This window comes from Mustelus asterias, chromosome 3 (assembly GCF_964213995.1).
Source record: "Mustelus asterias chromosome 3, sMusAst1.hap1.1, whole genome shotgun sequence".
In the NCBI taxonomy this organism is placed as follows: domain Eukaryota; kingdom Metazoa; phylum Chordata; class Chondrichthyes; order Carcharhiniformes; family Triakidae; genus Mustelus; species Mustelus asterias.
Genome location: NC_135803.1, coordinates 65,755,152 through 65,769,347, shown reverse-complemented (window position 1 = coordinate 65,769,347; position 14,196 = coordinate 65,755,152). Strand labels below are relative to the sequence as shown.

At 44.5% G+C, this 14,196-nt stretch overlaps 1 protein-coding gene across 1 annotated transcript in view; it reads right to left on the bottom strand.

The window, feature by feature from the left end:
* LOC144485508 (ephrin type-A receptor 3-like) overlaps window positions 1–13,387 on the bottom strand; it is a 368,384-nt gene extending 354,997 nt beyond the window's left edge. Inside the window, exon 1 of the mRNA XM_078203656.1 lies at window positions 13,355–13,387. The gene's annotated coding sequence lies outside the window, so the exon portion shown is untranslated. The remainder of the gene's footprint in view (window positions 1–13,354) is intronic.
* Between the last annotated feature and the right edge of the window lie 809 nt (window positions 13,388–14,196).

Genomic DNA, 14,196 nt, shown 5'->3' with positions numbered 1-14,196 from the left:
CAAGACAGCTGAGAACTGAATTCAATCAATTTGGGTTGCATTCAAACTCAGTCCCAGAAGTAAAAGGGTAAAGTCCTCATCCAGCATTTGCAGGGCTGTCGATATCAGGTCAAGATGTGGAGATGCCAGCGTTGGACTGGGGTAAACACAGTAAGAAGTCTCACAACACCAGGTTAAAGTCCAACAGATTTATTTGGGAGCAAAATCCAATAGCTTTCGGAGCGCTGCCCCTTCGTCAGGTGAGTGGGAGTTCTATTCACAAACAGGGCATATAAAGACACAAACTCAATTTACAAAATAACGATTGGAATGTGAGTCTTTACAGGTAATCAAGCCTTAAAGGTACAGACAATGTGAGTGGAGAGAGCAGGAAGCACATGTTAAAGAGATGTGTATTGTCTCCAGACAGGACAGTTAGTGAGATTTTGCAAGCCCAGGCAAGTCGCTATGGGGGTTACAGATAGTGTGACATGAAGCCAAGATCCCAGTTGAGGCTGTCCCCATGTGTGCAGAACTTGGCTATCAGTCTCTGCTCAGCGACTCTGCGCTGTCGTGTGTCGTGAAGGCCGCCTTGGAGAACGCTACCCTGAAGATCAGAGGCCGAATGCCCGTGACCGCTGAAGTGTTCCCCAACAGAAAGAGAACACTCTTGCCTGGTGACTGTTGAGCGGTGTTCATTCATCCGTTGTCGTAGCATCTGCATGGTCTCTCCAATGTACCATGCCTCGAGACATCCTTTCCTGCAGCGTATCAGGTAGACAACGTTGGCCGAGTTGCAAGAGTATGTACCGTGTACCTGGTGAATGGTGTTCTCACGTGAGATGATGGCATCCGTGTCGATGATCTGGCACGTCTTGCAGAGGTTGCTGTGGCAGGGTTGTGTGGTGTCGTGGTCACTGTTCTCCTGAAGGCTGAGTAGTTTGCTGTGGACAATGGTCTGTTTGAGGTTGTGCAGTTGTTTGAAGGCAAGAAGTGGGGGTGTGGGGATGGCCTTGGCGAGATGTTCATCTTCATCAATGACATGTTGAAGGCTCCGGAGAAGATGTCGTAGCTTTTCCGCTCTGGAGAAGTACTGGACGACAAACGGTACTCTGTCCACCGTGTCCCGTGTTTGTCTTCTGAGGAGGTAGGTGCGGTTTTTCGCTCTGGCGCGTTGGAACTGTCGATCTATGAGTCGAGCGCCATATCCTGTTCTTATGAGGGCATCTTTCAGCGTCTGGAGGTGTCTGTTGCGATCCTCAACTGAGCAGATCCTGTGTATATGGAGGGCTTGTCCATAGGGGATAGCTTCTTTAACGTGTTTAGGGTGGAAGCTGGCGAAGTGGAGCATCGTGAGGTTATCCGTGGGCTTGTGGTACAGTGAAATGCTGAGGTAACCATCCTTAATGGAGATGCGTGTGTCCAAGAATGCAACCGATTCCAGAGAGTAGTCCATGGTGAGTCTGATGGTGGGATGGAATTTGTTGATGTCATCATATAGTTGTTTAAGTGATTGTTCACCATGAGTCCAAAGGAAGAAAATCTCATCGATGTATCTAGTGTATAGCATCGGTTGAATGTCCTGTGCGGTGAAGTGGTCTTGTTCAAACTTGTGCATGAAGATGTTGACATATTGAGGTGCGAATTTGGTCCCCATGGCTGTTCCATGTGTCTGGATGAAGAACTGGTTGTTGAAGGTGAAGACCTCTGGGGAAAATTGCATCTGGAAACTGGCAGTTGTCAGCGTTGAGTACTGAGGCAGTTGCAGCAATGCCATTGTTGTGGGGGATGCTGGTGTAGAGTGCCAAGACATCCATTGTGACAAGAAGTGCTCCTGGTTCAACTGCTCCATGTGCGCTGAGTTTCTGTAGGAAGTCCGTAGTGTCGCGACAAAAGCTGGGGGTTCTTTATACAATGGGTTTCAGGATGCCCTCGACATAGCCGGAGATATTCTCGCACAGGGTCCCATTGCCCAATACGATGGGACGGCGGGTGTGATTGCCTTGTGTATCTTCGGGAGGCAGTAGAGATCTCCAACGCGGGGAGTACGTGGGATGAGAGCACGGAGGTTGCTCTGAAGGTCCGGATCAAAGGTCTTGATCAGTCTGTTGAGTTGACGGGTGTGTTCTTTGGTCGGATCTGCGGGTAACTGTCTGTAGTGTTCCCCGTTGTTCAGTTGTCGGTACACTTCTTTGCAGTAATCCGTTCTGTTCAGTATGATGATGGCCCCTCCTTTGTCTGCTGCTTTGATGACAATGTTGCGGTTGGTCTTGAGAGCGCGGATGGCGTTGCGTTGTGCTTGGGTGATGTTCGGGGCTGTGTTGTGAGTGCGGCTGATGAATCTGGTGTTGACGCACCTCCTGACGGCTTGGGCATACATGTCAAGTCGAGGGCAACGGTCTTCCGGAGGAGTCCAATTCAACTCTTTTCTCATCGGTTGCTGCACTGCGGATCAATTCGCACCTCAATGTGTCAACATCTTCATGCACAGCTTCGAACAAGACCTCTTCGCCGCACAGGACATTCAACCGATGCTATACACTAGATACATCGATGAGATTTTCTTCCTTTGGACTCATGGTGAACAATCACTGAAACAACTATATGATGACATCAACAGGTTCCATCCCACCATCAGACTCACCATGGACTACTCTGTGGAATCGGTTGCATTCTTGGACACACGCATCTCCATTAAGGATGGTCACCTCAGCACTTCACTGTACCACAAGCCCACGGATAACCTCACGATGCTCCACTTCGCCAGCTTCCACCCTAAACACATTAAAGAAGCCATCCCCTATGGACAAGCCCTCCATATACACAGGATCTGCTCAGATGAGGAGGATCGCAACAGACACCTCCAGATGCTGAAAGATGCCCTCATAAGAACAGGATATGGCACTCGACTCATTGATCGACAGTTCCGACATGCCACAGCGGAAAACCGCACCGACCTCCTCAGAAGACAAACATGGGACATGGTGGACAGAGTAACGTTCGTTGTCCAGTACTTCCCCGGAGCAGAGAAGCTACGACATCTTCTCTGGGGCCTTCAACATGTCATTGATGAAGACGAACATCTTGCCAAGGCCATCCCCACACCCCCACTTCTTGCCTTCAAACAACTGCACAACCTCAAACAGACCATTGTCCGCAGCAAACTAACCAGCCTTCAGGAGAACAGTGACCACGACACCATACAACACTGCCACAGCAACCTCTGCAAGACGTGCCGGATCATCGACATGGATGCCATCATCTCACGTGAGAACACCATCCACCAGGTACATGGTACATACTCTTACAACTCGGCCAACGTTGTCTACCTGATACGCTGCAGGAAAGGATGTCCTGAGGCATGGTACATTAGGGAGACCATGCAGACGCTACGACAACAGATGAATGAACACTGCTCGACAATCACCAGGCAAGAGTGTTCTCTTCCTGTTGGGGAACACTTCAGCGGTCACGGGCATTCGGCCTCTGATCTTCAGGGTAGCGTTCTCCAAGGCGGCCTTCACGACACACGACAGCGCAGAGTCGCTGAGCAGAGACTGATAGCCAAGTTCCGCACACATGAGGACGGCCTCAACCGGGATCTTGGGTTCATGTCACACTAGTTGTAACCCCCATAACGACTTGCCTGGGCTTGCAAAATCTCACTAACTGTCCTGTCTGGAGACGATACACATCTCTTTAACCTGTGCTTAACGCTCTCTCCACTCATTGTCCGTACCTTTTAAGACTTGATTACCTGTAAAGACTCGCATTCCAATTATTATTTTGTAAATTGAGTTTGTGTCTTCATATGCCCTGATTGTGAACAGAACTCCCACTCACCTGACGAAGGGGCAGTGCTCCAAAAGCTAGTAGCTTGTGCTACCAAATAAACCTGTTGGACTTTAACCTGGTGTTGTGAGACTTCTTGCGATATCAGGTCAACACAGACGTGGCATTTCTGTACAGCATGAATGGCAGAATATGAAGATACTCACTCTATGGATCTGTGATTACTTAACATGGTTGAGTGGCAGAATTCTGGGCGGCACAGTAGCACAGTGGTTAGCACTGCTGCTTCACAGCTCCAGGGACCTGGGTTCGATTCCCGGCTTGGGTCACTGTCTGTGTGGAGTTTGCACATTCTCCTCGTGTCTGCTTGGGTTTCCTCCGGGTGCTCCGGTTTCCTCCCACAGTCCAAAGATGTGCAGGTTAGGTTGATTGGCCATGCTAAAATTGCCCCTTAGTGTCCTGGGAGATTAGAGGGATTAGCGGGTAAAATATGTAGGGATATGGGGGTAGGGCCTGAGTGGGATTGTGGTCGGTGCAGACTCGATGGGCCGAATGGCCTCTTTCTGTACTGTAGGGTTTCTATGATTTCTTAAGTCAAATCATGGATTAAGCCCCATTGCAGGACTTGAGGGAAAATCTAGGCCATGGCTAAGAGAAGTATTAACGGAGAGATGCACTGTTTAAGGTGCTGTCTTTCATATGACATTGAATGGAGGCCCTGTTGTTTATCATATGACATTAAATGGAAACTGAGACCCTATCTTTTTCCTCAGGTAAATGTAAAATAACCCATGGCACTATTTAAAGAAAAGCAAGTAGGTTTTCCTCTTGTCCTCATCAATATTTATCTCTCAATCAACATCAACAAAACAGGTTAACTGGGGAATTGCTGTCTGTGTTGTTTTACAGCACACAAGATATAACGCCTTGCATCCTTCTGAAGATGTGAACAGTTCTCTCTCTGAGTACAACTTACTTATTTCTTTAAGTTGCACGCATCATCATTTTAAAGGCTCACTCCTGAAGAGTAACACATGGCAGGTTTGTAGTTGACCTACATCCTTGCCTCTTTTTCTCCTCCCTTCTGTGCTGTCATTACATTTAGCTGCTCCTGGGTAGTATCACTGTAGTGGTTACCCACTCCATTTCATTACATAAACTACAGCATCTACTTTTTCTACTTTATCTGCGCTGAATATTCACACTTACTTCTTCACAAGCTGAAGATTTCATCTGTCGGATTTCAAATGACACATCCATCTCGTATTTTAAGGGGATTTTTAAAATGTCAGTAAACCATATATAATGAGGCAGCGAGCATGATGTACTGGAGGGAATAGAAGACTGGCGGAGCAGATTATGAGTTTATGTTTGTAGCTCAGGCAACAATCTATTGTCCATTTACTACACAGCAAATAGCCCCAGTTTTGTCTGAGTTAGTTGAAGCATTATTTCTTCATTTTGAGTTCTCTCCCCAAAGTCAGATCCTTGGTGCTTATTCGCTAATGCATAGCAAATTGCCATGATTTTTTACTACAGGTAGGATGAGAAGGCAGACCCTGTGTCTATCTCACCTGAAGAAGGGGCTTGGAGCTCCGAAAGCTTGTGTGGCTTTTGCTACCAAATGAACCTGTTGGACTTTAACCTGGTTTTGTTAAACTTCTTACTGTGATCTCACCTGGAGCAGGGATTAAACCCCATGCTGGGGGCGTTAATCTGATCCATACATCAGTTGTCTGGCCAACTGAGCTAACCAGCCTCCTTTGCATTACATGTACACGTCAAATGGTCCCGGTTTGAGTCCCTACTCTATGCTGAGTTAGTTCATCCCATCTAGGAATTAGTTGTGGTGCTACAATGGCCTCAACACCACTGAATTAGACAATGAAAGAGCCAGGGTTTCATTCCTGATTCCTATCCAGTGAATCCTGATTGCTCAAAAATAGATGTCTAATAGAAAAAGGGTTGGGTTCAAAGCCATTTTGTTTCTAGGCAAATAAAAGGCAGCCATTTTTTGTCTAGCCTCACACATGAAGAAGGAGCAGGGAGGTTCTGCTACTTGTAGGATGGAACCCCAATGAAAGCCAGCATCCCCAGAAGAGCAGAGAAAACTGGCACAATCTCTGCATGTACTATGTGAAATGACCATTGTTTTTTGTTAACATTCTCCCACCTCTGAAGATATTGATTCCTTGATCCAGTGTTGTTTCATAGCCACCGTTACCCTTGACTTAGAGATCAATATGCATAGGGCAACCCATCATGGTGGGGCTTTGAGGCAAAACCCATTCAGATGACATACATGTGTGCATGCCCATTACCAACACAGGAATTTCCAACAGAATCAGGATCAGGAATCCTGACTGATATCATTGTTTTCTTCTTTGACTAACCCAGCTGACAGATGACACATGTTGTCTGCTTTGGTCAACCAGTTCAACACAGAGCTGAAATCAAAGCATGGGTTTTTCTGATTTGTATGGCTGAACTAAATCACTAGGTAATGCTGAATTACCTAGGGGCATTTATTCTCTCCATTTTTAACCAGCTGCATTACCCATTCATAACTGGATTAATACAAGATACGTCAAGACTTTAATGCTTCTATATTAATCTATGTTTCCATTGCTTCATACTCTTCTATAGACCCAGTTCTGCTTTTGTCAAGTAGTCGTTATCTGTGTACCAAACTGAGAAATGAGTAGCATTGTTAATTCAAAACATTAGAGAGTGATGTGGGGAACCAGGCTTATCAGGGATAAGAAAGGACAGATAATCTGTGTTTAACTGATATTAAAGATCATCCGCAACGGCAGTATTTATGGTTCCTGCATAAGTCTGAGTGCATCAATTGGCACTGATCCAAACAGCTTGGCACTATCTCTTAATACATAGATTCAATACCCTTCATAATGCAGTCTTTAGATGTACAGAGAGCAAATTACAGTTAGGGATGGGCTTTTATTAAATACAGTACTCCTATTCATAAGGGGCCATTTTAAAGAAGTGTATGTATTAGACTTCAGTATACACAAAAGGGTCAGTGCGACACTGCTGAAATTACACTAGCTGAACAAGTGATGTGCTTCATTTACAGATAAGTTCTTTAATCTCATTTTAGAATTGGTATTGGATTCAAGAAAATCAGTTTTACAGAGCAATGTGTCTAATAGAACTTAATTTCTGCACTGCATCTTGGAAATGCAAATGGCCAAGTGAATATCCCTGGGGGTTCAGTGGGAAGTTGCACTGTATTAGGCCTATTGTATGAGCCAACCTCTCTGGAGTTTGCCCCCTAAACTCCTCTGCCTCATTGTCTCCCTCTCTTCCTTTAAGAAGCTCCCTTGAAAATTGCTGCTTGGACTGTTCTTTTTGATCACCTGCCCTCTTCTGCTTTAGCTTGGTGTCCATCTGTCACCACTCCTCTAAGAAGCAGCCTAGCTAATCCATACTACATGAATACAAGTTATCAAAAATTTAACTATTATCTATATAATGTCCGGCAAAATACAGACACAGTGGACTCACTGGCCACCTCCTGTGTTGAACTATTCATTTTGTGAATGGAGGTGAGAGAGAAAACTCCAAATACTATTGTGAGCAAAGACATTATCTAAGTACTACAGCATTCAGACCAGAGGTCCCAAAATTGATTCCCCACTGTATGGTGATTTCAATGATCTCTGCAGTAAGGATACTACAACTGACCTTCAATGTCCATTTGGAAGCAAATGGGAAAGAAAAGCCAAGGTTCACAGTCCAGATTCCAGTCCAGTGACTGCTGTGGTTCATATACATATAATGAGATCAAAATCAGGTTCACCTATTCTATCTCCATAATCTTACTGTATGCTGACATGACTGGGCCAACATGTGAAGAATAACCTCACTTGGGCAAAGGATTGGTGTGCTGCCATGGGTCATAGATCCACAAGAGCCAACACCTTCAGGGAGTGGGTGGAAGCTGACAAAATGAAAGGAACAGGTCAAAAGAACCTTGCCTATAAAGTCAATCACAGCATGACCTCAATCACAAGTTTCAGTGCATTTGGGTAGTGCCCCAGTATATATAACTAGATTAAGGTTGGCTGCCAACAATGGCAACCTTTCCTCTCCATCCGATGTGGCTGCAACAGAAGTCAAATGTGTGAACAATTGTAAATCATTGAATACTCAAGTACATAATGGTGCTTAGGTCCATTTGATTGGCCTTTACAGGTTTGAATTCTATTCAGCTTGTTAATGACCCAACAGCATCTATGTGTTTTGCAACAAAGTTATGATTTCTCAGATGATGGGGAGAAGTGTAAAGGGAAGTATATATGCTCAGTCTGTATCAAGTAAATATTTTACATTGTTCTTTTAATTATCTCCTTTAATTCATTCATGAGATGTGGCATCGCTGCCCAGGCCAGCATTTATTTTCCATCCCTAGTTGCCCTTTGAGAAGATGGTGGTGAGCCATCTTCTTGAACCGCTGGAATTCCTTAGGTGTAGATACACCCACAGTGCTGTTAGGGAGAGAATTTCAGGATTTTGACCCAGCGACAGTGAAGGAATTGTAATATATTTGCAAGTCAGGATGGTAAGTAGCTTGGAGAGGAACTTGCAGGTGGTGGTGTTCTCAAGTATCTGCTGCCCTTGTCCTTCTAGATGGTAGAGGTCATGGATTTGGAAGGTGCTGTCGAAGGTGAATTGCTGTAGTGCATCTTGTGGATGGCACACACAGGTGCCACTTTTCGTCGGTGGTGGAGGGTGAATGGGTGGCAATCAAGAGGGCTGCTTTGTCCTTTATGTTGTTGAGCTTATTTAGTCTTGTTGGAACTGCACTCACCCAAGCAAGTGGAGGGTATTCCATCACAATCCTGACTTGTGCCTTGTAGATAGTGGACAGGCTTGGGGGGATCAGGAAGTGAGTTACTCTCAGCAGAATTCACAGCTCCTAAACTGCTCTTCTGGCCACGGTATTTATATGGCTGGTCCAGTTCAGTTTCAGGTTAATGACAATCCCTAGGATGTTGATAGTGAGGGATTCAGTGATGGTAATACTAATGAAAGACAAGGGGTGATGGTTAGATTCTCTCTTGTTGGAGATGGTCATTGCCTGGTCATTGTGTGGCACAAGTATTATTGCCAGTTATCATCTCAAACCAGACTATTGTCCAGGTCTTGCTGCATGTAGACATGGACTACTTCAATATCTGAGCTGTCATGAATGGTGCTGAACATTGTGCAATCATCCACGCACATCCCTATTATCTGACCTTATGATGAAGATAAGGTCATTGATGGAACAGTTGAAGATGGTTGGGCCTAGGACACTACCTGGAGGAGATCCTGTAGCCCAGGACTGAGGAGATTAACCTGCAACAATCACAACCATCTCTCTTTATGCTAAATATGATTCCCATTGACTTCAGGTTTACCAGGACTCCTGATTCCACACTCAGTTAAATGCTGCCTTGATGTCAAGAAGAGTCACTCTCACCTCACCTCTTGAGTTCAACTCTTTTGTTCATGTTTGGATCAAGGCTGCAATAAAGTCAAGAGCTGAGTGACCCTGAGTGGCGATAGATAAAAGAGTGGCTCCTTCAATTTTCTATTATAGAGGACAAAGAGCTACGGTAGTGAGTTGACTGGACAGAAACACAGAGCTGAAATTCTTACTTAGCATTTTAAAAAAATATTCCTCTTCATTCCACTCATTCATTTCTCTTTTGCATCCACATTGATTTGTTCTTTCCTGACACTGAGAAATCTATAGAAAAGCAACAGCATTGAGGGGCTACATAGCAAGCATCATTTCTGTGGAATCTGGGGCAAATATTTCATGGGAAGAGTAATGACAACCACCAATTTCCAATCATTTCACTCTTCTCTCCGTGTTCATTAGCTCCTACCCTCTGTCATGGCGGAAGATCTACTTTTGACCTAACAATCAGCTCAACTCATGATCTTAGCAGTAAAGCTTCACTAAGTTTGAATGTACAGCAACATGTCAATATTTCATCACTAGTTATTTGCCAGGAATAGGAACCATTCACATAGAATCATAGAATGCCTACAGTTCAGAAGAAGGCCATTTGGCCCATTGAGCCTGCACCGACAACAATGCCATCTAGGCCCTATCCCCATAACCTCACATATTTACCCTGCTAATCCCCCTGATACAAAGGAGCAATTTAGGACGGCCAACCAACCTAACTCGCACTTCTGTGAATCTACATACCTTCTCTGTTATCCACATGAAGTATTGCATTTAAAATTTAGGCCGCAGCTCCAGTGTGGTATTGGCGAAGTTCTGCACCATCAGAGGTGCCTTCTTTCAGATGAGATATTAACCTGTTGCTCAATTGGCTGTCTGAAATGGATGGAAAAGATCTCATGCACTGTTTCAAAGAAATGAAGGAGAATTGTCCCTCAGCTGTCCTGGTCAATTCTGATCCCTCAACCAGCATCACAAAAAACAGATTATCTGGTCATTATCTGGGCAGCATGGTGGCACAGTGGTTAGCACTGCTTCCTCACAGTGGTTAGCACTGCTTCCTCACAGCACTAGGGACCCGGGTTTGATTCCGGCCTTGGGTGACTGTGTGGAGTTTGCAAGTTCTCCTCATGTCTGCGTGGGTTTCCTCTGGGTGCTCTGGTTTCTTCCCGCAGTCCGAAGATGTGCAGGTTAGGTGGATTGACCATGATAAATTGCCTCTTCATGTCCAAAGATGTGCAGGTTGGGTGGATTAGCCAGGATAAATGTGTGGGGTTATGGGAATAGGACAGGTGGGTCTGGGTGAGATGGTCTTTCTGAGAGTCAGTGTAGAATGACCTCCTTCTGCACTGTAGGGATTCTATGGGGTATTGCATTGCTGTTTGTGGGACCTTGCTGTGCGCAATAAGCTGGCTGCCATATTTCCTACATTACAACAGTGACTACATTTCAAAAGTATTTGGTTGTAAAGTGCTTTGGGATGCCCTAAGATTGTGAAAGTCATTACATAAATGTAAGACTTTCTTTCTATAGCTGGCTAACGTATAAAATTGACCGATCCAATCATTCCATAAATGTGCTGGCCTAACTTTAATGTGCAAGTGATAGCTGAGTGTCTCAGTGGCTTAGTTGGGAAAATGCACCCTTTGTACTGATACAGACTATTACAATGCCAGGTTTGATTACTGATCTGTACTGAATTACCTTGTCTCAGCCAGCAGAGCATTGAACTGCTACAACTGGCATCAGTCTCTTTGGGATGCGGAGGGAAAAAAAAGCCACATTTTCTACTCTTTCCTGCTGAACTGTGAACATCAGCTGAAAGCAGATGGGATTTGATTGTAATCCTTCCATAGTCTCCTTGCCTGCTGATGTTCACTATCTAGACTCACTACTTGGAAGGGGCACAGGAAGACTGTTGGCCATCTATGGAGACAAAGCTACATGAGTCTGTGTCTTCAGAAGAGAAGGGTTAACCACTTGTGCTAAAAAAAAATCGGAAATTACAGTTTCATGATTAGAAAATTAGCCATCGACCAGTTGTTATACTTTGTAGTAATAGACTCAAAATGGTGCGTTTTTTAAAAAACATTTTAGGCAGTAAATTAGACAGAATTGCTGAATGTCAAGATGGGCCAGGGTAAGCTGAAAGTACTCAGGCACTTATCTTTTACAGAGTGCAGGGCATGTACATTGTTCAACCTATCAAAAGCACTGGCCTCCCTTTCTCTGGATACTTAAAGCTTTGGACTGTTCATTGTTGTTGCGAAATGACACATCTCCAATACAGCAGTAGATACTGAAAAGGCTGACTCAGTTAAATATAAGCAGGCTCCTGAATACCACTCCCGATGAAGGCTAACAGCGGGAATGTGCAGCTTACTTTTTCTCATCGCTGATCTCGACTCATCACCTCAAGATTAACATCAGCTTTTGTGGGTACAGCAGCTGCCAATACTGTTTGTGCATAAATGATGAACATTAAATCCGAATCTGCAGTTAACAACAAGTTGCACTTGACACCTTGTTGCTTGTAGGAACAAGAAGAGGCTATTCAGCCCCGCGAGCCTGTTCCATCATTCGATTACATCATGGCTGATCTGCTCAATGCTAAATGTTAGCTGATCTCAACTTGGGCACTACAATTGGCTTTAACATCCTTGGCATTGCACTTGGAGCAGGAGGAAGACTGAAATCAGCTCAGCTTCCCACTTATGCTGTCTAGACTCCTATGCTGTCTAGTGACCCCTGCTGGAATATGTGGAAAAAGGGCAGATTCAAAGTTGGGCTTTCTTGTGACGCCCACCCCTCTATTAACCCACTGGGTGATCATGTGAGCAACAACCCTTAACATAGAACTAGCCTCTGCACAGTAACATCCCAGTAAAAACCTCCATCTGAGGTGGGGGTAGAAAAAGCTTTGTAAGGGAAAAACTTGAACCTTAGAAGTGCTCCAAAAAGAGTGGGGGGGGGGGGGGGGGTGGGGGGTGGAATATTGTGGGCTTCTGTAGCTTTAAGAAGATAGTGCCCTAACATGTGTACTGGTCGCTAAATCAGTCGTTCAAACTACATAGCTACACAAGAAACCAGCTAACAAAAAATAGAAACTGGGTGAAAAGTTAAATGTTTCCAAATCTGTAAGAAAAATGTTCTATATCATGTTTTTCAGTTTTAAAAAAGACGTTGTTACTTAAAAAGAGAGAGGGGGAGTAAAACTAAGCCCATCATGTTAAAACTCCCTAATGATGTCGTCTGCATAAAGAAAATCTGATTGAAATCAGCAGTGGCAGAACGTGATGCGAGAAAGACTGCCACCTTGTGCCTGCCAGTGAGTTATTCAATCTTCATAGTGGGTAGGAGAGATGGGAACACACACACATAGGATGATTGATCAGGACACTGAACCAAGTATGTGTATGTGTGTGTTCTGTCAGGTACAAAGTCTATACTGTATGAATTAAGGACACTGGTCTTGCAAAACATTTCGGACCTAACAAGCAACTTTCGCCGGGCGCATCAATAAATAATTACCAACTTCGCTGCATGCATGAAAAAAGGACATCATATAACTGACCTACATCTATTTAATAATGGAAATCTGAATTCACTGTCGCCGCTGAGCACAGACCCCAGCCCTTAACAAATGACGCTATTAGATAGCGAACATTACCAGAGAAAGATGTGGGCAAATATATTTGATTAAAAGTGCACTCAAGGGAAAGGACCCAAACGCGGATTCTTCACCCTGTCCTCAAGGCTATTTCTTGCCAACATCTGCTAAACTTTCTGCTCCATCAGCAAATTATTAACAATACAGGCGAGCCTAATAGTCGAGTTTGCATCTGTATCAATAAAGCAACCGTGAGACCGGGAGAACTCCCTTCATGATGTCCAAAAGCAACTTGGATCTAATAACATCTTACAGCCCGTAATTCAAAGCCCCTTCCTTCCAATACTATAAACATGCAGAAAATATTCCAGCAATTGATGTTTTGTGCCTCAACTCATCACAAGACATTTCAAATCCCACACCATTAACTTTTCTCTCTTTCTCTCTCTCTCTGTTTCAATGTAATGATTGTCCAAAGTGAAACTTACCCTCGTTGGCTGGGTAAGTCCTGGCCGCATCGCTGCTGAGGATGAAGTGGAGTGTGTGCAGCAGGGGATAAATCCATCGGTGGAGAGCCATTTTAGGCCGCTAGAGTCTGCATCCCTCCTTTAAAGTTACCGAGCAGGAATAGAAAGAGAGAGGGGGGGAGAGAAAGAGAGAGATGGGAGCCCGAGAGGCTGCGGAAGGAAGCACCAACAACGTCTCTCTCCTCTTGTCAATCAGACAGCAAACAGCGCTGCCTCACTCAGCCACCACCTTAAAGAGGCAGCATCCTCCCTCCCTCCCTCTCCCCCCGCCCTGGCAACGGTTTAAGATCCACGTTAGCATTACACTGGTGTTCACATTGTGTAAACGTGCATTGAAGGAGAGGGAGAGAGAGAGAGAATAGGACATATCGATACGGTGAGAAGCGGGAGTGTTGAGCACAAGCATGGGCAGACCTGTTGGGCGAATGGTTTGTGTAAATTCGATGTAATTCTGTGTATTTGCCTTGTTAGCTAAATGGCAGCGATTGATATAATAAATCTAACTCCTCATTTCCAATCGTATATTTTGCTTCCATATCTGTGCCTAAACTCTTGTGGGTGTAACAATCATGTATGTATCATTACACAAACTTTTACAATAACTTTAACCAAAAAAAATCAATATCATGCCTCTTAAGTATATTTTAATTTAAGCACCGACCTCTTTGTGAGATAATTTTGTTTAAGAAGTGGTTTTGCTTTGTTTTTTTATTCTACAAGACAATGTCACACGGGACTAACTGTTTATTAAAGAGACACGTTCTCTGGTTCGAACATGTCCACCCGATTATTTTTTTGTATGA